Consider the following 6,000-nt stretch of genomic DNA (forward strand, 5'->3'; position numbering starts at 1 on the left):
AGACCCAGTTATGGGCAGGAGTCACCATATATGCTGGCTTTGTTCTTTCATGAATGCACTAAGAGATTACAAACTGCCTTTTTTTTTTTTTTGGAGACGGAGTCTCACTCTGTCACCCAGGCTGGAGTGCAGTGGCACAATCTCAGCTCACTGCAACCTCTGCTTCCTGGGTTCAAGCAATTCTCCTGTCTCAGCCTCCTGAGTAGCTGGGATTACAGAGGTGCATACCACCACGCCCGGCTTTTTTTTTTTTGTATTTTTTTTAGTAGAGATGTTTTGCCATGTTGGTCAGGGTGGTCTGGAACTCCTGACCTCAAGTGATCTGCCCAACTCGACCTCCCAAAGTGCTGGGATTACAGGCGTGAGCCACCGCGCCCAGCCGACAAACTGCTTTTTATAATACTTAAGCCATCCTCTTTATTCCCCCACGCAACCCGCCGCCTCCATCCCTGAGAAACATCTGCGGCAGGGGCCGTGCTCTGCCTGCCTGCCTGCCCTCTACACAAGCACTCTGAACTGGCTCTTTTCCCTGCTGCCCTGTGGAGGGGCCTACTTTGTGCATAGTCCTGGTACCCAACATTCGGGGACTTCCCGGGGGGGCCAGCCACTGCTCTTAGTGGCTTGCATCAACTACCTCACTCCATCCTCACCACCCTCCCAAGCAATGGCATCCCCATGATCAGGGATTCCTCCACGATCAGGAGGAAACTGAGGCACTTTCCCAAGGTCCCACAGCTTATAAGTAACAGAGCCAGGATTCTAACTCAAAGGGTCTTGCTCTAGAATCCATGCTCTCAACTCTTAGGTGCTTTTGCAGCAAAATCTACAGAATAAGTAGCTGGATTGCTCCATTGCCTTGACTTTTCATTGCAGTTGAGTTGGAAGAGAAATAAGGCAAGTGGCAAGAAAAGAAAATATCATGCTTAAAATAAAATATCATAACCACTAAAGCAAAATGAGATCATGCTTCCCAAACGAAACCAAACAAGACCAAAACAAAATCTGGAACAGAACATATTCACCTGAGTGCAGTGGCTCACACACCTGTAATCCTAGCACTTGGGGAGGCCAAGGCAGGAGATTGCTTGAGGCCAGGAGTTTGAGACCAGCCCAGGTAACATAACAAGACCCCCATCTCTACAAAAAATTTAAAAATTAGCCAGGCATGGTGGCACATGCCTGTAGTCCCAGCTATTTGAGAGGCTAAGGCAGGAGGGTTGCTTGAGCCCAGAAGGTCGAGGCTGCAGTGAGCCGTCATCGCATCACTGCACTCCAGCCTGGCCAACAGAGAGAGACTCTGTCTCAAAAAAAAACCAAAAGGGCCGGGCGCGGTGGGATTACACACCTGTAATCCCAGCACTTTGAGAGGCCGAGGCAGGCGGATCGCCTGAGCTCAGAAGTTCAACACCAGCCTGGGCAACACGGTGAAACCCCATCTCTGCTACAAATACAAAAAATTAGCTGGGCATGGTGACATGCAACTACAGTCCCAACTACTCAGATGCTGAGGCAGGAGAATCACTTGAACCCAGGAGACAGAGGTTGCAGTGAGCCAGGATCGAGCCACTGCACTCCAGCCTGGGTGACAGAGCAAGACTCCAGCTCAAAAAAACAAACAAACAACAACAACAACAAAACCCTAATCTTCTTCACCTTCTTCACCTCCATCTTCAGGCCCAGACAAAGAGATGCCAAGACCAGAGGGGAGGCTCAGGCTCCCAGAGGATCCTCCATCAGTAAGAAAGAGCCACAGGTTTCAGGAAAAGGGGCAGAAGAGCGTATTCCAGGGAGCTTGCTGCCTGAATCACTACAAGCAGCGTCCCAGTAAACAGGCCTCCTGGAACCCGTGCATGTGCCAGTGCTGCCTCTCTCATCAAAGGTGACCCTATCTCTCCAACCACCTGCAGCAGATTGGCACTGTGACGTGCTTTGACACACAGATGAGGTGGAAGTGACCGTGCACCACTTTGGAACCAGGCCTCCACTTTGCACCTTCCACCTTTGTTTTTACTTTTTTTGGAATTTCTTCTTTTCTTTTTCTTTCTTTTTTTTTTTTTTTTCAGATGGGGTATTGCTCTGTTGCCCAGGCTGGAGTGCAGTGGCATGACCATGGCTCACTACAGCCTCAAACTCCTGGCCTCAAGCAATCCACCTGCCTCAGCCTCCCAAAGTGCATTAGCTACCATGCCTGGCCTGTTTATTGGAACTTCAAGACCACAAATGGGAGAGAAGCTGGGCTAGCCTACTAGAAGGTGGAAGCCCGGCTGGGCACGGTGGCTCACACCTGTAATCCCAGCGCTTTGGGAGGCCAAGGCAGGCGGATCACCTGAGGCCAGGGGTTCAAGACCAGCCTGGCCAACATGGTGAAACCCCATATCTACTAAAAATACAAAAATTAGTTGGGCATGGTGGTGCATGCCTGTGGTCCAAGTTACTTGGGAGGCTGAGGCAGGAGAATCACTTGAACTCGGGAGGTGGAGGTTGCATTGAGCTGAGATTGAGCCACTGCACTCCAGCCTGGGCAACAGAGCGAGACTCTGTCTAAAAAAAAAAAAAGAAAAAAGATGTGAGCTGAAAGAGCCGGTGAAGTGACCCATTGCAAGAGGAGGGAAGAATGTTTGAGGCTGAGGGGAAGAACCTGCACAGGTGGTTCTTACCAGGAGGGGTTAGGGGAATCTAGAACCTGGCTCCATTTTACATATAAATACAGAGCACTTTTTGCATAGTTCTAACAAACACTAAATTTTCCTGGAATGGAGTGACCATGTAAATTGAGAGAGGCCTGTGCTTAACTTCGCTGAGGAATTTACCAAGCACTGTTCACTGCTCTGGAGTAACAGTCCTGGCAGCAACTCCACCCAGCCGCAATGCCCCACACCTGGATCTTTCTGCAATGGTTGCTGTTACCTGCAAAGTGTTTCCACCTGTGAGTTCAAGCACCTGGGTACTTCATTAGAACTTCCAGCATTAAAGTACATACGATTTGATTATAAGTGACTTACCATTTACTCTCCTCGATTTTATAGTTTGAGAATTACACATAGATGTTTTCATGATCTGGGTAGGTAGGTTATATTATTTATGAATTTCATTTCAGGGTAGACAAGGAGGCACTAGGTCTGGTAGGGCTGAAACCACAGGCATCTTCAAGCACCTCCTTTGGCTGTGTGAGAAGATGAACCCGGCTGACATAAGAACTAACAAGAGGTATGGAGTTAGAGCTCAGAGGGCCAGGAGATGATGTCAGAGGAGGATGTGGGGAAATCAGAGCCCTCATGCACTGCTAGTGGGGATGCAAAACCATGCAGCCACCATGAAAAATAGTCTCCAGATTTTCAAAAGTTTAAACATAGAATACAATTTTTTTTTTTTTTTTTGAGACAGAGTCTCGTGCTGTCGCCCAGGCTGGAGTGCAGTGACAGTCTCCATTCATTGCAACCTCTGCCTCCCGGGTTCAAGTGATTCTCCTGCCTCAGCCTCCTGAGTAGTGGGGATTACAGGCATCTGCCACCACATGCAGCTAATTTTTGTATTTTGTTTTAGTAGAGATGGGGTTTTGCCATGTTGGCCAGGCTGGTCTCAAATTCCTGACTTCAGGCAATCCACCCGCCTCAGTCTCCCAAAGTGCTGGGATTACAGGCGTGAGCCACTGCGCCCGGCCCATAGAATACAGTTTGAACCAGCAATTCCACTCCTAGGTATATACCCCAGAGAAATGAAAATATATGTTCACATAAAAGCTTGAACACAAATGTTCATAGCAGCATAGTCATAATAGCCAAAAAGTGGAAACAACCAAAATCTTCATCAACTAGGGAACAAATAAACAAAATGTGGTCCATCCGTACAATGGAATATGATTCAGCCATCAAAGTATGAACTACTGGCCGGGCACGGTGGCTCATGTATAATCTCAGCACTTTGGGAGGCTGAGGTGGGTGGATCACCTGAAGTCAGGAGTTTGAGACCAGGCTGGCCAACATGGTGAAACCCTGTCTCTACAAAAGTACAAAAATGAGCCAGGCATGATGGCAGGTGCCTATAATTCCAGCTACTCGGGAGGCTGAGGCAGAAGAATCACTTGAACCTGGGAGGCGGAGGTTGCAGTGAGCCGAGATCATGCCATTGCACTCCACCCTGGGTGAGGGAATGAGACTGTGTCTCAAACGAACAAAAAAAAAAGTATGAACTACTAATACATGCTACAATGAATGGGGATGAATTGAAAACATTTTGGTAAGAACAGAAGCCAGACACAAAAGTCCACCTCTTGTTAAGATTCCAATTATATGAAATGTTCAGAATAGGCAAATCTAGAGAGACAGAATGTAGATGGGTGTCTGCCGGGGGCTAGAGCTGGGGATAGTGGGGAATGATAGCCAGTGGGTCTGGGGCATCTTTTGTAAGTTACGAAAATGTTCTGGAATTAAATAGTGATGATAGTTGTAGGACTCTGTGAATCTAAAAACCACATCCAAAGCTGGGCGTGGTGGTTCATGCCTTTAATCCCAGCACTTTGGGAGACTGAGGTGGGAGGATCCCTTGAAACCAGCCTGGGCAACAGAGTAAGACCCCATCTCTACAAAAAAATTAAAAAATTAGCTGAGTATGGTGGCATGCACCTGTAGTCCCACCTACTTGGGAGGCTGAGGTGGGAGGATCACTTGAGTCTAGGAGGTTGAGGCTGCAGTGAGCCATTATCGAGCTGCTATACCCCAGCCTGGGCAATAAAGCAAAATCCTCTCTTAAAACACACAAACAGCTCACACCTGTAATCCCAGCACTTTGGGAGGCCGAGGCAGGCGGATCACGAGGTCAGGAGATCAAGACCATCGTGGCCAACACGGTGAAACCCCGTCTCTACTAAAAATACAAAAAAATTAGCCGGGCAAGGTGGCAGTTGCCTGTAGTCCCAGCTACTCAGGAAGCTGAGGCAGGAAATAGGACATGGTGTGAACTTGGGAGGCAGAGCTTGCAGTGAGTGGAGATCGCACCACTGCACTCCAGCCTGGGCGACAGAGCAAGACTCCATCTCAAAAAAAAAAAAAAAAACCACATATGAAACCAAAAAGTGCATCTGTAAATTTAAAAAATTAGAAAAAAAGGAAAACAAAAAAGAGGAATCACTGAACTGTACAATTTAAAGGGGTGAATTTTATGGCACGTGAATGATATGTCAAAAAGCAAAGATGAAGCTGCAGAGATAAGGAGGGCACACCTAGGCTAATCTGGCGCCATTGAGGGCTTTAGGCATCACAGTGGCAATACAGGTTTGCGTTTAGAAGGATCACTGTGGAGGATGAACTGGAGATGGGCAAAAACAGACAGCTTTAAAAGGTGATGAAGGGGGCCGGGCGTGGTGGCTCACGCCTGTAATCCCAGCACTTTGGGAGGCTGAGGTGGGCGGATCATGAGGTCAGGAGATCGAGACCATCCTGGCTAACACGGTGAAACCCCGTCTCTGCTAAAAATACAAAAAAATTAGCCGGGCGTGGTGGTGGGCGCCTGTAGCCCCAGCTACTCTGGAGGCTGAGGCAGGAGAATGGCGTGAACCCGGGAGGCGGAGCTTGCAGTGAGCAGAGATCGCGCCAATGCACTCCAGCCTGCGCGACAGCGAGACTCCACCAAAAAAAAAAAAAAAAAAAAAAAGGTGATGAAGGGTGAGGCATTTGGAAAAAGCCCGGCTTTGGGCTTGAGCAGCTGGTGGAGGCGGTGCCATTCACAGGAATGTTGGCAGCATCGTGTTGGGAGCAGTTTGCCCTAACTTCTGTAACAGAGGCGCAATCACATACAGGGTTGATAAGATAAGAGCTGCGGCTGGGAGAAATTACTTCTGACTTTTGGCATCCGGGAAGGCATTTGGAAGAGGTGGCATTTAAGCAGAACTTCGCAGGTCAGCATAGGGCATACAAAAATTCGAAGGGCAGCCTAGGAAGAATGAGTTGCACAAGCATAGGTATGGGGGCTAGGAAATGCCCAGGTCTGCTGGGATTGTTTGGC

This window comes from Pan paniscus, chromosome 21, assembly GCF_029289425.2.
Source record: "Pan paniscus chromosome 21, NHGRI_mPanPan1-v2.0_pri, whole genome shotgun sequence".
Taxonomy (NCBI): Eukaryota; Metazoa; Chordata; class Mammalia; order Primates; family Hominidae; genus Pan; species Pan paniscus.